The 19553-nt window shown below is 46.7% G+C and overlaps 1 protein-coding gene across 4 annotated transcripts in view; it reads left to right on the top strand.

Annotated features, from left to right (window-relative positions):
• The first annotated feature begins 4219 nt into the window (after nucleotides 1-4219).
• Ap1b1 (adaptor related protein complex 1 subunit beta 1) overlaps nucleotides 4220-19553 on the top strand; it is a 49331-nt gene continuing 33997 nt past the window's right edge. For 2 of the 4 annotated variants that reach the window (XM_090320426.1, XM_090320423.1), the window contains exon 1: nucleotides 4220-4359. The gene's annotated coding sequence lies outside the window, so the exon portion shown is untranslated. Of the gene's footprint in view, nucleotides 4421-4906; nucleotides 4930-19553 lie in introns of those variants that run through there. The other 2 variants (XM_090320424.1, XM_090320425.1) reach the window with 2 other exon arrangements.

Genomic DNA, 19553 nt, shown 5'->3' with positions numbered 1-19553 from the left:
GAGTTGAGCAGAAACCAAGCCTGGTGAACTGAAGGAATTTACAGCAAGAAGAGGACGAGAGCTCTTGCCTGTCCTCTGCAGGTGAAAGGCTGGTATTGTCAGAGCTGTTAGGGACGGCCTCTCCCCTTGCCTCCCTTCCCTTCCCTTCCTTCCTTCCTTCCTTCCTTCCTTCCTTCCTTCCTTCCTTCCTTCCTTCCTCCCTCCCTCCCTCCCTCCCTCCCTCTCTTCCTTCCTTCCCTCCCTCCCTCTCTCCTATCTGCCTGCCCACCTTCCTTCCTTTCTTCTTTTCTTCCTTTCTCTCTTTTTCTTTTTTTGTGCCAGTCCTAGGGTTTGGACCCCGGGCTTGGGCACTGTCCTGGGGCTTTCTCAAGGCTAGCTAATGCTCTACCACTTGAGCTACAGCACCACTTCCAGCTTTTTCTGTGTATGTGGTACTGAGGAATAGAACCTAAGACTTTATGTATGCTAGGCAAGCACTCTACCACTAGGCCACACTCCTGGCTCCTGCCTCCTCTCAGAAAGGACCCATGACAATTTTTAGAGATTTGAAGGATTAAAAAACAACAATCAAAATCTGCAAGCAAACAGAAACTAGAATAGAGGATTCTTTTTTATTATGAATCTACTTTATTGTTATAATAAAGGTGATATATGGAGGGATTAAAATTACATGAGTCAGGTAATGAGTACTTTTCCCTTCATACAGTGTCTTCTGTTCTCCAATACAGGATTCTTAGCCAAATTAGAAGAAATGTCTAGATAGACATTGCTTGGGAAGTGACACTGTGGCTCAATGTAGTAGAGCACTAGAAGAGCTCAGGGACAATGCCCAGGCCCAGTGTTCAAGCCCCATTACTAACAACAAAAAAAGGGATTGCTTGACCTGTGCAACTATGATAGTTGAAGGAATGAGTGGCAATTTAATGGTACTTGTGCGACCTCTAGTGGGCAAGGGGAAAGAATACTGGTTTTAATTTGCCCAATTTAGAGTCAGATCCCTGAATTTTAGTCTTTGTTGTGGTGATTATATGATCATCAGCAGTAGGAATCTTATGTTGTACTTTACTTTTAGATTTGCACCATTCTTCTCGTTAAAAAGATAAATTTGCAGCCGGGAGTTTGGCCTAGTGGTAGAGTGCTTGCCTAGCATGCACAAAGACCCGATTCCTCGGTACCACATACATAGAAGAAAGCTGGAAATGGTGCTATGGCTCAAGTGGTAGAGCTCTAGCCTGAGAAAGCCCAAGGAGGGAGCTCAGGCCCTGAGTTCAAACCCCAGGACTGGCAAAAAAAAAAGTTTGCAAGCCAGGAACAAGTGGCTCACACCTGTAATCCTAGGTACTCAGGAGGCTGAGCTCTAAAGATCACGCTTCAAAGTCAGTTCAGGCAGGAAAGTGAGACTCCTATCTCCAGTTAACCACCAGAAAACCGGAAGTGGCACTGTGGCTCAAAGTGTAGGGCTCTAGCTTTGAGCAAAAGAGCTCAGGAACAGCACACAGACCCTGAGTTCAAGCCCCACAACCAAACCCAAAACCAGAACCAAAACTCTTTCCATCATTGATTGAGTCCCAGATACAGGATCTGCAGATACGGAATGCTGACTGTGTACTATGCACCCATTGTGAAAGCAAGATGGGAACTGTGTCCTTTGAGATTCATTGCTGGTGGCAGGTCGGGGGTCATTCTATGTCCCTGTGAGAGCTGCCATTCTTCCTCTGATTGTGTGAAACCTTATGAGGCAAGTAAGGATGAGAAGAGGGGGGCAAGCATGGCCCCCAGTCCTTAGTCCTGGCCTTACCTCCCAAGTTGCTGCTAGGTAAAGATGGGAAAGCCCTACAGCTTCTCAGGCCCTTTGTGTTCTCCTCTGTAAAATGAATCACTATTGTCTCCACCCTTGAGAATGGTGGGAGTTAAAGTGGTAGATTATGAGAGATGCAACGGCGCTTGACCCATGGAATTGCAACACAGGGTTCCAACATTGAACCTCAGCTCTTGGTCCAGAGAAGCAACTCAACACTCCCTAAGACTGGACACTGGTGACTTACGCCTGTAATCCTAGCTACTCAGGAAAATGAGATCTGAGAATTGCTGTTTGAAGCCATCCTAGGTAGAAACGTCTATGGGGGGGGGACTATAGGAGCTGGGTGCTTGGTGGCTCAGGCATGTAATCCTAGTTACTCTGGAGGCTGAGATCTGAGAATCATGATTCAAAGCCAGCCCAGGCAGGAAAGTCTGCGAGATTCTTATTTCCAATTAACCACCAGAACACTGGAAGTGGTTCTGTGACTCAAAGTGGTAGAGAAAAAGCTCATGGACAGTGCCCAGGCCCTGAGTTCAAACCCCATGACCACTACTACCACCACCACCAACAACAACAACAAAAACAACACAATAAGTAGAGCACTGATGGCTCATACCTGTAATCCTAGATACTCAGGAGGCTGAAATCTGAGGATCATGGTTTGAAGCCAGCCTGGGCAGACAAATTTTCAACTTTTTTTTTGGTGGGTTGTGGGACTTAAACTCTGGACTTCGATGTTGTCCCTGAGTTCTTCAGCTCTTACCGACCTACCCCTTGAGCCACAAAGCCACTTCTGTTTTTCCAGTGATTACTTGGAGATAAGAGTCTCAAGTACTTTGTAGTGCCCAAGCTGGATTTGAACCATATCCTCAGATCTCAGCCTCCTGTGAAGCTAGGATTACAGGCGTGAACCACTGTGCCCGGCTCAAGTTTTCAACTTTTATCTCCAACAAACTAGCAAAAGCTGGAAGTGGAGGTATGTCTCAAGTGTTAGAGCATCAGTAGTTCTGAATTCAAGCCCCAGTAATGGTATGCTTACAAGAAAATATCATATGTTTGGCCTAGTAGTAGAGTGCTTGCCTAGCATGCACAAAGACCCAGGTTTGATTCCTTGGTACCACATACATAGAAAAAGAAGTGGTGCTGTGGCTCAAATGGTAGAGCTCTAACCCTGCGAAAGTCCAAGGACGGTGTTCAGGCCCTGAGTTCAGCCCAGGAACTGGCAATAGATAGATAGATAGATAGATAGATAGATAGATAGATAGATAGATAGATAGATAGATATCGTATGTGCTAGACTTTAATCCCAGCACTGGGTTGGCTGAGGCAGAAGGATCTTGAGTTCCAAGACAACCTGGGCTACATAGACCTTATCTCTAAAAAAATAAGTAAATAACTAGATGAAAGATTAAATCTTGGAGGCTATCCATCAAAATATTAAAAATAATTGTTTCTGGGCACTAGCAGCCCATGCTTGTAATTCTAGCTATGCAGGAGACTGAAATCTCAGGATTGCAGTTCAAAGCCAACCTAGGAAACAAAGTCTATGAGACTCTCATCATCAATTAACCACCAAAAAGCCAGAAGTAGAGCTGTGGCTCAAGTAGTGGAGCACCAGCTTTGAGCAAAAAAAAAAAAAAAAACAACAACTGAGCCCTAAGTGTAAGCCCCAGTACACACACACACACACACAAAGTCACTGTTGCAGGGCAATGGAACTGCATGTTCTTTTTGTTTTCTTCCTACTATTGTATTTCCATTTGTGCACAATGAAAATATTATTTATTCAATAAAGCACCTTTAAAGAGTAGATAGTATATAATGCTAAAGGGGTTGAACAAGAACTTATTTAGAAGGAGGAAAGAATTAATGGCATGATATGGTCACTGAGGTGCTGGCAAAAAAAAAAAAGGAAATAACACATGGTGATAATGCTCCAAGCAGGCTGTGATGTTTTCCCCAGAACACTGAATTCTCAAAGGGCTGTAGCAAACTTCTAGCTTTAGACTAGCTTAGTCTGGCATCTGGGCAGTTACAGTTCTAGTTTTGACTCTCATTCCCAAGGACAGTGACCTTGGGTAAAACTCTCTCAGAACCTCAGTTTCTCCCCCTGAAACCCGGAAAGGGATAGACCTTAAAGTCTTCATAACCGTTTTTGGCTCCATCCCGTTAAAGTAACTTAGTTTTTCTAAGCACCAACTGGGACAGCAGCGCGAAGCAAAGTGGAAGCCGCCTAGGTTAATATAGACAGGCCACGCCCCCTTCGACCACGCCCACCAAGGCCCGCCCACCAAAGGCTCCACCCCTCTGGGGTTGTACTATTGACCCCGCCCCCGGTCGTGCGTCCACCGGAAGTGCCCGGGCGCGCGCGGCTGTGGCAGCCCCCCCTCCCCGCCGGGCCGTGCGTCCACCGGAAGTGCCCGCCCGGCAGGTGACAGCCGCGGGGCTCAGAGCGGCCGGCTGCACCGACGCACCGGGGGAACCGGAGGAGGAGGCCGCGGACATTTTGCTGTCGAGCCGAACCGAGTCGTAGCGCCCTGAGTCGTTTGGACCTGCGGGTGAGGAAACAGGGAGCTCGGCGAGGCTGGGGAAGGAATGGGACGGCGTCCGGGGTCCGAGGTGAGGGGCTGCGGGGTCGGAGGTCACGGGGAGGACGCGGCGGCGGCGGCGGGGCGCGAGCGGCGTCTCCCGCCGCCGGAGGCGGGAAGGCTGCGGGTTCATTCATTGACTCCGCGCTCGGCGCCTCAGTCTGCCGCCTGCACTCGGCTCACCCGGGGTCTGCAGCGATTTCTAGACTTGAGCCGGGGAAGCCCGTCCCTGGCCGGGGAGACAACTCTGAGGCCTCCTCGGCGTTCTGGGGCTTCCCTCTGCCACGGTTTCCAAGGTGTGGGCCTGGGGGGCGAGGAGGGAGGGGCGGGGACGCAGAAATAACGCTGTGCCTTCGCCCCTTGGAAGGCTAGGGCTCGACCTGCCCTTTGGGTCCTCGGGGACCAGTTGACGGAATGAGGACACCTGTGATAAGGCTATCAAACGCCAACAATTACCAGTGACTGATTATTCTGCCCCTACTGTGTGCGAAGCTTTTGCCTCCCAGTGCTACAATTAAGTCTCACCGCAGCTTTCCTCAGGTAGCTTCTGTTGCCCTATTTTTTTTTTTTGATCACTTGGGACACTGAGGCACACGGAGGTGAAGTCACAGATGGAAAGTTAAGGTTATTCCAGTGATGGAAACAGAAGCAGAGTTTCTCACCTAGATGTTCAGGGACCAGCAAAGTATGGCGACGAAAGAAGCAGGATTAGGGTGTTGGAGTTTTTTGTTTTTTTTTTTTTTGTTTGTTTGTTTTTGTTTTTTGCCAGTCCTGGGGCTTGAACTTCGAGCCTGAGCACTGTCCTTGGACTTTCTCAAGGCTAGAGCTCTATCACTTGAGCCATAGAACCACTTTCGGCTTTTTCTGTGTGTGTGGGACCAAGGAATCGAACCCTGGGTCTTTGTGCATGATAGGCAAACACCCCACCACTAGGCCAAACTCCTAGCCCAGAGTTGATTTTTATTCATTTGGATTAATGATGAGATGTGGCCTTATTGCTTGGCTTCTTGTCTGATCTTTTAAGGGGGCATTTGATTGACTTTCTTTAGGAACTTGTAAGTGGCCTAATCTCTTAGGACAAGCATTTAAGTTTTTCCTGACTATGGGGAACAGAATGGTGAGACACAAACCCGGCCATTTACAGTGCTATGTATAACCTCGGGAGAGCAGTAGAGCTGCATTCCTTTCCCAAGGAAGAGAAAAGAACCACTTAACCCCTAGGGGATCCTTTGGTCCTAGATACTAGAAAAATATACCCAAAGGAGGGGTCTTTGAGCACCTGGAAAATATGCAGGCCTGTGTCTGGGAGATGGTGACATGGTTTGGTAGTTGGAGGAGGACTCTGAAGCTGAGCCTTTTTCCTTTTGCAGGCATTTCACTTGTGACAATTTTGTCTCTGTTTCCCTGATAGCAGCACCTTTCTGTCTACTCCTTGTACATAAGCCTTAATGAATCGGTGGTTTCTGCATGTTTCTGAAGAAAGCTGTGGTTATTGATGTCATTGTAATTCCTTCCCTCTTTTTTAAACTCTGATCTATTTCCCTAGTTCCATTCAATTCACTGAAACTTAATATTGCTACCTTATCCCCATCCTTCTTAGGAGGATTTTGAGATAAAGTGACTTGTCACAGATGGAAAGCAAATGAGCAGAGCTCAGAGCCTCTGCTTCACTGTCCAGAGTTGAGCCCACCAGGCATCTCTGACCTCTTAGAAACTGTTATGAGGGGCAGTTTCACCAGATAGCAGATCTTTTAGAGCTTATGTGAGTCTAGTTCAATGATGAGTGGCTTGAAGGATAGGTATGATGAAAAGACTCTTCCCTGACACCCCTTCTGTCAGCCCTGGGCTCCAACCCCATCTCAGTGACTTCCCAGAAGTGTCACCTGCACAATTTACTTTCACTGAGTTTCCTTTGCTTCAGCTCCAAAATACTACTGACCACCCCTTGCCTTTTTCCTTACCCCTGGTATCTGTGGGTGTTAGATGAAGAAATTGTGCAGAGCCTGCTACTTTGGTGGCTGCCTTGACTTGAATCCAGTCAGTGCCTGCTGGGGCCTGTGTCTGAGGAGGAGGGCCTGTGTCAGATCCTGGTTTAAGCAGTGTTACTTCGTTCTGCAAACAGACCTTTATGTACTTAGGACTTCCCTTAGCCTTCTTGTTTCACTTCCTAAAAGTGTTTCAGAAAAACTTCAGTCCATTGGTACTGAGTATAGAGTTTGGCCGTGGACTTTCATCTTTTTCTAGTCATTCTTGAAACTTCAGTGTCCGAACTGCTCCCTGCCCAGGAAGCACTCACGTCCAGCAGCAAAGCTTAAAAAGTGCTGACAGGAAGCAAGCAAGGCCTGGATCTGGGTTTTGCACTTTGGTGGGTTTCTTGAAGATGTTCCTTTTTCTGATCAGGTCTTTCTGTCCAAGATAGGTCATTGATGTTATCACAGTCCAGAAGGGGTTTTTATCTCTTCCCACTGAGTTGAACAAATAATCACCTGAGCAGGTAGGGATCCTTCCAAACATCTTGCTTGTAAAAACCCATTGGTGAATTTCGATTGTCCTCAAGCTAAACTCACATTTGTTGGCCTGGCATCTAAGGCCTTTCAAGTCTAACCCCAGCCTGTGTCTCCTTCCTTATTCTTCCAACTGGTGCTTCACCTTCCATCTTTCAGTCAGCTGTACTGCTTGCCGCTTCTGCAAGCCCAACCTTTTTACTTCTCTGCTTGTGCTCTGTACTCCCTCCCCTGAAGCATTACCCCTGGCCCTATCTCCTCTACTAGGTCACTGCTTGGTGCTTCCATCAAGTTGTCACTCCAACTCAACTGCCCTTGCTATATGTCCCTCCTTGACATCCTCTGACAGTTATCTGTTTACTTGTTTCTTAGTCCTCCACCACAATTTGTCTTGAGCTGAAGGCATGGTTGAAATGGTAGAGTGCCTGCCTAGCAAGCACAAGGTCCTGAACCTCAATACTGAAAAAAGAAACAAAAAAAACTGTGTCTCTTAACACCTAGTGAGGTGTCTGTCACTGAGTCAGGCACAGCAAATGTTTGGCAAGTAAACTGACCTGCACTCTAATGTTCTGTCCATTATCATGTCTTCCCAGAGGGGTAGGGATTGACTGTTCCTGAACAACTGTTTCTAGCACCAGTGAGCCCCCAGAGTGCCTGAGGTCTTCAGAGACTAGGATTTGGAAAGGAGCGGGGACATGGTAAACAACAATTGTGACTGACATCCTATTCTAGGAAGGCTTCGTATGTGTTGAATCTTGGTAGCTTAAAACAAACAAAAAACACCTTGTGCTTGGATTGTCTCCTGTTAGCTGATGGAGCTCACTGTGGTCCTAGATTCCCAAGCAGCAAGCTCTTTGAATGCTCAGTCTTGGTCATAGCCTTCACCAGGAGAGTATCTAAGATAGGCTTGTGGCTGGTTAATTCCATAGTTCCAGAGTTTATCAGCAACCAGGATGCCTTAGTTACCTGTGTACCTAAGCCAGAAGATGGAAGTCAAGTCTCAAAACATTTCAGTGTTTGTTTGCTTAATTTTTCAGCACTTCAGTAGCTGAGTTCTGTAGGGCAGGAGATTTTTTTTTTTTTTTTTGGGTGGCGGGGGCCAGTCCTGGGCCTTGAGCTCAGGGCTTGAGCACTGTCCTTGGGCTTTCTCAAAACTAGAACTCTACCACTCCAGCCACAGCACCACATCTGGCTTTTTTCTATGTATGTGGTACCGAGGAATCAAACCCAGTCTTTCGTGCATGCACTCTACCCCTTGGCCAAACTTCGGCCCCAGGAGATATTTTTTAAATTACACACGAATTGCTTTTAGGATTTTAATTCTACATTGAAGGTAGAATGACAGTTTCAGTAGAGCTATCTGTCTGTTAGATCTGCTTCTATCTGAAAAAGATTATTCTCTGATCTTTTTTTTTTGCCAGTCCTGGGCTTGAGCTCAGGGCCTGAGCACTATCGTTGGACTTTCTCATGGCTAGAGCTTTACCACTTGAGCCTCAGCACCATTTCTGGCTTTTTCTATGTATGTGGTACCGAGGAATCCAACCCGGGTCTTCGTGCATGCTAGGCAAGCACTTTAACCACTAGGCCAAACTCCCGGCCCTATTCTCTGATCTTAAAGGATTGAATTCCTAGATATTGAGTCAAAACAGACTTCTCAAGATCAGCACTCATTCAGTCACTATCTATTGAGATCTGCTAGTGTGTGGCACTGTATTGTGTTAATAAAGTAAAGAAGCCAGACTGTTCTTATAGGGTTGTTTTCTCCTGGGGGAGAGAGGTAAGGCAGAAATGGAAAACAAATGCAGTGATTAGAACTGACAAGTCATGAAAAAAAATAAAAGGGGCCAGGAACTTGGCCTAGTGGTTAAAGTGCTTGCCTAGCAAGCACGAAGACCCGGGTTCGATTCCTTGGTACCACATATATAGAAAAAGCTGGAAGTGGTGCTGAGGCTCAAGTGGTAGAGTGCTGGCCTTGAGAAAGTCCAAGGACAGTGCTCAGGCCCTGAGCTCAAGCCCAGGACTGGCAAAAAAATAAAAAAATAAAAAAAATAAATAAAAATGTGGCTGCCAGAGTGTATTCAATTGTGAGTCCATGGCCAGACATGGTGACACACACCTGTGATTCCATCCACTTGAGAGACAATGATCAGAGAATGTGAATTTGAGGGTAGCCTGGGCAAAAAGATAGCAAGAACCCCCTCTCAACCAACAGGCAAGGTGTGGTGCATGCCTAATGTACTGGCTACAAGGGGAGTATAGGTAGGAGGACCTGACGCTCACCCTGGGTAAAATCACAAGACCACCTCTAAAAAATAATTCAAACAAAAAAGGGTTGAAAGACATGACTTAAAAGGTAGTATACTTGCTTAGTAAGTGTGGGGCCCTGAGTTCAAACCCCAATACCACAACCCCTTAAAAAAATAATAATAGGGGCCCGGGAGTTTGGCCTAGCGGTTAAAGTGCTTGCCTAGCATGCACAAAGACCCGGGTTCGATTCCTCGGTATCCCACATACACAACCAAGCCGGAAGTGGCAGAGACGAGACACAACCAAGCCGGAAAAGTGGCAGAGACAAGACTGCGACGGCGACAGAGAGCGAAAGAAGCGAGCTGAGCTGAAGTGAACAAAAAAGCCCAACCGAGTGGTGGCCGGAGCGAGCGGGGCCGGAGCGAGCAGGACCGGAGCGTGCGGGAGCGAGCCGAGCCAGAGCCAGCGAGGCCGGAGCGAGCGGGGCCAGAGCAAGAAGGGGCCGGAGCGAGCGGGGCCAGAGCAAGAAGGGGCCGGAGCGAGCAGAGCCAGGAGCAAGCGAGAGCTGGCCGGGCCGGAGCGAGCGGGGCCAGGAGCGTGCGGGAGCGACCCGGGCCGGAGCGAGCGGGGCCAGAGCAAGGCAGGAGCAGGGCCGGAGCGAGCGGGGCCAAGAGCAAGCTGGAGCGAGCCGGGCGGAAGCAAGCGGGGCCAGAGCGAGCGGGCCGGAGCGAGCGGGGCCAGGAGCGTGCGGGAGCGACCCGGGCCGGAGCGAGCGGGGCCTGAACTAGAAAGAGGGCCTAGCCGGGCCGGAGCGAGCGGGGCCGGAGCTAGAAAGAGGGCCTAGCCGGGCCGGAGAGAGCGGGGCCGGAGCGAGCGGGGCCGGAGCGAGCGGGGCTGGAGCTAGAAAGGGGGCCTAGCCGGGCCGGAGCGAGCAGGGCCGGAGCGAGCGGGGCCAGAAAGAGAAAGGGGCCCCCCAAAAAAAATAATAATAATAGGAGTTTGGCCTAGTGGTTAAAGTGCTTGCCTAGCATGCACGAAGACCCGGGTTTGATTCCTTGGTACCACATACATAGAAAAAAGCCGGAAGTGGTGCTGAGGCTCAAGTGGTACAGCTCTAGCCTTGAAAAAGTCCAAGGACAGTGCTCAGGCCCTGAGCTCAAGCCCAGGACTGGCAAAAAAAAAATAATAATAATAATAATTGGGGCTGATGTGACCTAGTGGTAGCAGTGCTTATCCAGCATGGATGAAGCCCTGGGTTTGATTCCTCAGTACCACATTAACAGAAAAGTGGCACTGTGGCTCAAGTGGTAGAGTGCTAGCCTTGAGCAAAAGACAGTGCCTAGACTCTGAGCTCAAGCCCCAGGACTGGTGAAAAATAAGTACTACAACTACTTCAAAAAAATTGTAAGTCTGATCTTAGGACTGTTCTGCTCAGAATTACCCCTCAGAGGCTGGGTAACCCAGAGTAAAAAGCAGCATTCTTACTTGACTGTAGGTCCCTTCATTCTCCCGGAGACACATACCCATTCTCCACCTCACTGCTCATTTAGCTCATTTAGTTGCCTCAGACTGCCAGATGCACTCCCATCTTTGTTTCTTTCTTTCCTTTATTTTCTCTTTTTGAGTGCCAAGGCTTGCACCCAAGATCTTGTACATGCTAAACATAAATTATACCTCTGAGCAACACCCCATCTCTAGCCTTTTTTTGGCCAGTTGTGGGCTTGAGCTCAGGGCTTGAGCACTGTCCTTGGACTTTCTCAAGGCCAGCACTCTACCACTTGAACCTCAGCACCACTTCCAGCTTTTTGCTATGTATATGGTACTGAGGAATTGAACCCGGGTCTTCGTGCATGCTAGGCAAGCACTCTACCACTAGGCCAAACTCCCAGCCCCTGGCCTTTTTTTTTTTAAACCTAACAGGCTTTTCCCTGGATGGTATTACTTGTCAACTTCTCAGAGACTGTCTATGGCCACCCTATTTAATTTCAGCCACCTTCCCCCTGCCCCATACTTATATCCTCCCCTTATCTCTTTGTTGGAAAAGGATTGATGAGATATATGTTTTACTTAGTTGTATCTTGATTATCTGTCTACCATGAGGTTGAAATTCCTTGAAGGAAAGGATTTTTGTCTATCTCATTCACTGCTGCATCCCTAGCACATACAACAGCTTCTGGTTCATGGAAGACATTTAGGAAATTCAGAAAAAAGTAAAAATACGAGGAGGTGGGGACAGAATACCTTAAGATAGGTGTCTATGAAGTGATGTCACCTAAGCTGGGATTGGAAGGCTAAGTTGCAGCAGCCCCACAGAGCATGAGAGGATAAGCCAGGTGGGATCAGCCAGAGCAGAGCAGTGAGAACAAGGTACTTGAGGACACAGGGCCTGTGGGGTGGCGAGTGATGGGAGGGCCAATGGGAGTAGGCTATAGTGAGCTGGCTTCACCGAAGGAATGGCCTGAACATTTCCCCCATTTCAGACTGTGCCACCTGATCTTCTCCCCTTTTCCTTTCTTAGCATGTATGTACTTACCCTTCCAATTGGCTGGCACTGTCAAATTCAGTATAGTTAAAACAGCAAGCTGGAGCCTGATCCTGGCAGACCCAGTGAATGAAACACTAGGAAACTGTTCTATAGCTGAGGTTGGTTTATAGAACATGAAATTTCCTAAGACAAGAGTTGAGGACTAAAGCCAGGCACAGTGGCTTACTCCTGTAATCCTACTCAGGAAGCTGAAATCTGAGGATTGAGGTTCAAAACCAGCCCAGGCACTGAAGTCTTATCTCCAATTAACCACTAGAAAACTAGAAGGGGTGCTGTGGCTAAAGGGGTAGGGCAGTAGCCTTGAGCTGGAGACCTCAGGGACAGTATCCAGGCCCAGAGTTCCTGTGACCCACCCCCAAAAAAATGTAGATGGAGAACCCCAGACTGAATCCTGGGGTAAGAAGAAGAAGAGGAAGAGGAAGAGGAAGAGGAAGAAGAAGAAGAAGAAGAAGAAGAAGAAGAGGAGGAGGAGAAGGAGGAGGGAGGGGAGGAGGAGGAAGAGGTAGTAGTGAAGGCACACAGGAAACAGAGAATGCCTAGAATATTGGATAGGAGGGAAAGCAGAGAATGGGGTCTCCAGGAATCCCAGAAAGAAAGCATTTCAGGGAGGAGGCGTGAACAGCAGTCTTGGTGCTCTAGGTGTCACTTGTCATGTGACAGGACCTCTGCATCTTCTCAGGATTTAGTGACATATCCTGACATCCAAGATCCCTTGAACCTGCTCCTCCCTCTCTAACCTCATCACTCCTTCCCTCTTCCAAGGCCTTCCTCCAACCAGGCAAGGAGTCTCACAGACCTCTGAACATGCATGCATATGTGGGCCTTAGCTTTGGCTGTTGGGTTACCCTGAGAATGAAATAAGACAGGCTATAAATCACTCAATACCCAGCCTACTCCCCCGCCAGTGTTGGTCTCAAGTCCACACCTTGCTATACTAGTATTTTGTGGGTGCTCTCTGTGTCACCCTTGCACTTCTCTTTCTAAATCTGACCCATCTTGCCGTGTCCAGCCAAGCCTCTGTTCATGTGAGAACTACCATAGTGTTCCACCTCCTTCAGAAAACCCCTGCTGTGAGCTTTGGTGGCGGTTATATGGAGGGCAAGGTCCCCTTCAGTCTTGTCTCTGGCCTCTGCATCTATAAGAGCCATGTGGGGAGACTGCTTCGTTTACTGTGTGTGCTCCTGTGTGGGGTACAGTTCTTGCATGCAGCAGGGAGTTCTACACATTGAGTGAAGGGCTATAGAACTACAGTTCTCTACTGAGTAGCCCATTGCATAGGTGGGAAAATAGTCCCCTGCAGTCTTGTTCTGTGGTCTTGAGCCTCTCTTTTCACTTGGTTCAAATATTGCTTAGAAAAAGCCACCCTTCATCCTTTTTTCCTTAAAAACCCAGAGGAACTTTCCTTTTTTTCCTTTTTTCTTTTTTGGTTAACATTTATTTGTAATATGAGGGATTTCATTGTGTCATGTTTCCATTCATGCCCAGTATATTTTGAGCAAATTCCTCCTCCTCTCCCATTGCTCCTCTCCCCCTCCCCCACTGTCTTGTTCTCCACAGAAAAAGATCTCTGTAAGAATGTTCTCTTACATGTGGCATTTGTCTAACTTTGCTTCTTTTCATTTTGAGGTCTTTAATTGCTTGTGGGACTCAGGAGACTGATTTTGATTAATCAATTTTCATTCAAATCTCAAAAGGCCCATTAACTTGGCAGGCTTGTTCTAGGCTTTCACTAGGCACATTACCAAACTCGATGTTCCTGTTGGTCAAGGTAGATGGGCTGGCCCTAAAAGAACCTGCCATTCAACATCTGAGGGGCTGCAGGATGTGTGGCAACCTGCTTCTCATACTCTTTAGCCTGGAGCTGGTGTGTTTCTGCCAGTTTCATTCAGAGAGGAGTGGCCTTGCTGGGCAGAGTGGGACATGTAACTTCATCATGGGGCAGTGGGGGAAGGTGTTGGCACTACCACTTTCTAGCTGTGTTATTTGACAAGTGGAGACTCTTTGGGCTTCAGTTTCTTCATCTGTGAACTTGTTCTTCACAAGTTATTGTGAGGACTAAATAGAAAGCTCTTCACTCTTGTGTCCCATGGTTCAGGTTCATTTGCCTCAGCCACCACGACCACCTTGACAGAAGGACATAACATAGCTTGTTTTCTCAGTTGGCTTTCTCTGAACTGCCTTGAAAGAGCCTGTCTTTATGGGTTCAGTGACCACACTGACTCAAAGAGAAAGTCTGAAATATGGTTTCTCTACTACTGACTCACCTTCTAATAATCGAGCTAGTCTTACCTGTCTTGCTGTCTGTTAAGTGAACTTTAGTATTTACCTCTGAGGACCCTTTTCCTTTTTTTTTTTTTTTTTTTTTTTTTTTGCAGCATTGGGATTCACATTCATGTTCCTATACTTGCCAGGCAGACAATCATTTGAGCCATGCTCCCATCTCTTTTTGGTTTGTAGTTCTCCTACCTATGCCAAGTAGCAGGTGCATGCCACTGGTAAAATGCCAGCAACTAGTTGAAATGGGATCTTTCTAACTTTTGGAGATCATGAACTGTGAGCTTCTCAGTCTAACTCCTAAGTAGTTGAGGTTACAAGTGTGAGCAACCATGCTTGTCTTTTTTAAAAACATAAGGTAGGGCCAGGAGTTTGGCCTACTGGTAGAGTGCTTGCCTAGCATGCATGAAGACCCGGGTTCGATTCCTCGGTACCACATACATAGAAAAAAGCTGGAAATGGTGCTGAGGCTCAAGTGGTAGAGCTCTAGTCTTGAGAAAGTCCAAGAATAGTGTTCAGGCCCTGAGCTCAAGCCCAGGACTGGCAAAAAAAAAACATAAGGTAGCTGGCTTGGAATATAGCTCAGTGACAGAGTACTTGCCTAACATATGTGAGTCCTGGATTCCATCTTCAGTGCTACAAAATAAATAAATGAATGAATGGATAAATGAATGAATGAAAATAAAAAGAGACTCTCGGACAAGTGAGGAGGGGTGCGTAGTCATCGTCATATCAAACTCTAAGCGTCATAGGAGCAGCACAATTAGGACACAGCATATAGTAGTAGACATTTGTGAGATGAACCTAGTCTGTCCTTTAAATAATGTGAAAATGGAACACATGGGACAATCAGGGTGGCTTTTCTTCTAAGTGAAGAAATGGTAGTAACCATCCTAACCACCTATTTTTCTCTTTTTCTTTTCTTTTCTTTTTTGCCAGTCCTGGACTCTCAACTCACAGCCTGGGCACTGTCCCTGAGGGTTTTTTTGCTTAAGGCTAGCACTCTACTACTTGAGCCACAGTACCATTTCTGGCTTATTCTGTGTATGTGGTACCAAGGAATTGAACCCTAAGCAACACTCCTGGCCCCTAACCATGTATTTTCTTCCTTAGCCATTGCCCTCCTTCCTTTTTTTCTTTACTCTCTCCTTTCCATTTCTTCTTCTTCTTCTTCTTCTTCTTATTATTATTATTATTATTATTATTATTATTATTTTGAATCATGTTTGTAGCCCGAGTTAGTTTTCAACTTGTAATCTTCCTGCCTCAGCCTCTTGAGTGCTGGGATTACAAATGTGATCACCATACCTGGTTTAACTTAGTCCCAACTCTTCTTGAGTTCCATCCTGTACTGCTATCCTGCTCCTTTCTGAACCAGGTGTCTGGGTGGCTGTTGATCAGGGCAGGGGTTAACAATCAAAGCTCCCAACACGGACCTTCAGGAAGTTTTTCCTTGCATGGATATCTTTACATTCAGAGAGTAGTTGTGGCAATTGGATCAGACCTTGTCAGGTCTCCTCTTTCCTGAGCTGTTTCTCTGGTTGACTCCCTTGTTGATTTGCCGGAGGTCTGCATTCTTCAGTGTATGTGATAGTACAGCCAGCCCCACACTTCTCAGTCCAGTGCAGAGCATGCATGGGCTGTGCTGACAGGAATCCCTGCTCTAGAGGAGCAAAGTCCTTCTGGTGATTGCTCAGTCTTCTTGGAAATGAAAACATTCCTGCTTGTCTTGTTACTGTTTTTCTTCTTACTAAAGGCTTAGTGACGTTTACTGGCTGTCACTGCATGTTAAGTTTGTTCTTTTGTTCCCTTGGACATGTTTTACATGTCACACTTTTAGAGCGATTGCATTTCCTGTCTCATGGTTGAGACTGGGAAGAGTCCCCAGTGGTGGGGAAGTGGGTCCTTAGCTGAGTGAATGAGAGCATGTGAAATGTGGGAAGCAGTCTGTTATTCACTAGACTTTCATATTTTATGCCATGTAACCATGGGTTCCCTGAAGGGCTCCAGGTGAGGAGGGAGAGATGTAGGCAAAGAACAGTTATACTCTTACCTGATTTTGTTTTGTTTTGTTTTCTTTTTAGTTGTGGGGCTTAAACTTAGGGCCTGGATGCTGTCTCTGAGCTCCTTTTACTCAAGTCTGTCACTGTAGAGTGATATGGCTCAAAGTGGTAGAGCACTAGCCTTGAGCTGAAGAGCTAAGGGACAGTGCCCAGGCCCAGAGTTCAAGCCCCATGACCAACAAAAAAGCAAAAACAAAAAATGGTGATTGAGGACCAGGAGTTTGGCCTAGTGGTAGAGTGCTTGCCTAGCATGCAGGAAGACCGGGTTCTATTCCCTGGTACCACAACCATAAAAAACTAGGAAATGGTGCTGTGGTTCAAGTGGTAGAGTCTAGCCTTGTAGAAAGCCCTAGGACAGTGCTCAGGCCCTGAGTTCAAACCCCAGGACTGCCCCCCCCCCAAAAAAAATGGTGATTGGCTTGAAATAGTAAGGAGTAGAGATGGGAATGGTGTTTTGATTGATGCAGCAGCATTTCTTCTAGACCTGGTTATGTACAGGGCAAAATTTCTAACTTATAAGAGGATGAGTGATGAATAGTCTCTCACCTACCTCCTTTCTGGAGATATCCTGTTAACTTCTGCTTGTCTTTTTTTTTCTTAGTCTAGGATCTCAGGACCTTGTTCTTGTCTTTTATGTTTATTCTAGAACTTTACATAAGGGATATAAATGAAGTCATTGACATGTGTGATACTTGCATTTCTTCATTTGATTTGTTTGCTTTGGTGATGAATATTGAACTCGGGGCTTCATGCATGCTAAATGCATATTTTGTCCCCGAGCTACACTCCAGCCCCAGTTACATTTCTTTTTAAAGGGGAGATGGAATGCAGATGTTAAGTACATCACAACTTTTCAAAATTTACTGGTATTAGAATCTTGATATTCTTGAGGACAAGTTGAAATCTATTCAGTTCTTAAATTTTTACTATCTAAATTGATTTTTTTAGCTTAAGACACAGAAAGATACTTTATATTTCTATTTATAAAATTATACGTGTGTGTGTGTGTGTGTGTGTGTGTGTGTGTGTGTGTGTGGACTTGAAAGTTTTGAGGACTTGTTAAACCCAGTCCTAACTTTGGTGGCTGAAATCCAAATTCTTTGGCTAGCAGTATTTTCATGAGGTTGGTGGGTTCTTTTGTTTTTTGGGGGGTTTTTTTCTTCCCTTTTTTTTCCCAGGACCTAATTTTTCTGCTTTGATTATATTCCACCACCACCCCCTTTGGCCCGTGTAAATTCTCATCTACAAAACTTAAAGCAACTATATTTGGAGCCTCTTACTCAGTTCCTTTTCTTTAAGTCTAAAAAGGGAGATGAGAGGAACTGTTTCAGAGAGGGGGCAGTGAAGTGATAGTCTTGTATGGGCATGGGGCATTGACTTGAGGTGTGCAGACCAGGGACAAAAACAGAACAATGTCCTCTATTAATTTTGCCTTGCTACCCTCTTGAGCCTTGGCCTGTAGGTGCTGAAATTAAAGGGTTCCAGCCCAGAGTGCTGGCTCCTTAGCAAGTGACTTGTCATACTGCCCAAAGCACTTTCTGACCAACATGGTCCCTTTCAGCACTGCCGCTTCCACAGACAAAACCCAAACCCTGGACTTTCTTAAGTTGCCACCTGCTTTCAAGGAAAAGGACTTAACCCCTTTGTCTTCCCTGCAGTAAGGAGGCAGTGCCTGGCAGCAACTCAACAGTACATGGAAAAGCATGCCTTCCCAGGACTTCTGCAAGCCTTAGCTCAGTACTGCATATTAGAGTTTTTTTCCATTCTTGCAGAGAGAATGCAGAATCACTTTTGAGCTGGCACAAGAAAACTCATAACAGAAAAAGGATGCAGTGAAAAAGTGTCCTTCAGTAGGTGACTGAGCTGTAGGGGAGCTTTCCCAGTGGAATGAAGGGTTTTGCTGTTCTTAAATCTGCGCTTTGGCATAGCTTTCCAAAGCATGCTCTTTGCCCAGCATTCCCTTGCTCCTCTCATTTGTCAGATTGGATCACCTTCAGAGGGATGGATTTCTGCATCATCAGTCCCTTGGGGCCCTCTGCAGAGGGATCTGCAGAATAGACACCTCACAGGTCAGCAGCAGCTGTGCTGGCAGCTCAGGCTGTGCAGAGTATCCATGAGCACCTGTGAGAAGAGACAGCTCTGCTGGCTTGAGGAGCTGACCCTGCACATCTGTCTGGCTTCACCTGCCCTCCCCACCCCAAGCAGGGGACTATGTGGTCCAGGCTAGTCTTGAAGTCTTGGGCTCAAGCAGTCCTGCCTCAGCTTCATGAGTATCAGGCACACAGTTGCACACCACCACAGCCAGCTTGTTTTGGTCTTCTGAAAAAGATCCCTTAAAGTCCATCCTCTTCCTCCTCCTGGTCAGAAGTATATACCACCTTTGCTGCTAACAGGTTGTATTGTGCATACTACAGAAGAGGACTATATTCCTGACACCTTCTGTAATGGAGAAGAAAGGACTCCCAAGAAACCCTGAAGTTCTTTTTTTTTTTTTTTTTTTTTTGCCAGTCCTGGGCTTGAGCTCAGGGCCTGAGCCCTGTCCTTGGACTTTCTCAAGGCTAGCACTCTACCACTTGAGCCTCAGCACCATTTCTGGCTTTTGTCTATGTATGTGGTACCAAGGAATCGAACCTGGGTCTTCGTGCATGCTAGGCAAGCACTTTAACCACTAGGCAAAACTCCCGGCCCCGAAACCCTGAAGTTCTATTCATTCATATTTCCTTCTAGATTCTGGGCAGGTTTGTTTGCCTTTTTTTTTTTAAGATATTACTATGGCCTTGAACTCACCATCCTTCTGCCTCCTGAGCGCTGGTATTATAGGACTTTACCACCACACCTGGCTATTTCTTCTTAGATTTAATGTTGGAGGGGTATATGTGTTATTTTCTGTGGTTCTTTGAGTTTTAGCTTCAGTCATTTTTTTTTTTTTTTTTTTTTTTTTGGTGCCAGTCCTGGGCTTGAGCTCAGGGGCTGAGCACTGTCCTTGGATTTTCTCAAGGCTAGAGCTCTACCACTTGGGCCTCAGCACCACTTCTGGCTCTTGTCTATGCATGTGGTAACAAGGAATCGAACCTGGGTCTTTGTGCATGCTAGGCAAGCACTCTACCACTAGGCCAAACTCCCAGCCCAGCTTCAGTAATTTCTCTTTGTAGATTTACGCTGTCCTTGAGAATCAGGCACTGGTGGCTCATGCCAATAATCCTAGCTATTCAGGAGGCCAAGATCTAAGGATCACAGTTTGAAAGCTATCCTGGGCAGAAAAGCCTGTAAAACTCCAATTAACTACCAAAGAGCTATGGCTCAAGTGATAGAGCAACCAGCCTTCAGCAACAAAGCTAAGGGAAAATGCCCTAGCCCCGAGTTCAAACCTCAGTACTGGCACACACACACACACAAAAATTGTTAGCCTTGAAGACAATGTCCTATTTTACATACATTTTGACAGTTGTGATCCCAAATCTGTAACTTCTTGAACCTTGCAGTCCTTTATGATATGGTAGAAGGCCTAGTATCTTTTTCTCCGAGCCCTTA

The sequence above is a fragment of the Megascapheus bottae genome, chromosome 28 (assembly GCF_031878675.1).
Source record: "Megascapheus bottae isolate mThoBot1 chromosome 28, mThoBot2.hap1, whole genome shotgun sequence".
Lineage (NCBI taxonomy): Eukaryota > Metazoa > Chordata > Mammalia > Rodentia > Geomyidae > Megascapheus > Megascapheus bottae.
This window is presented reverse-complemented; position numbering and strand designations above follow the sequence as displayed.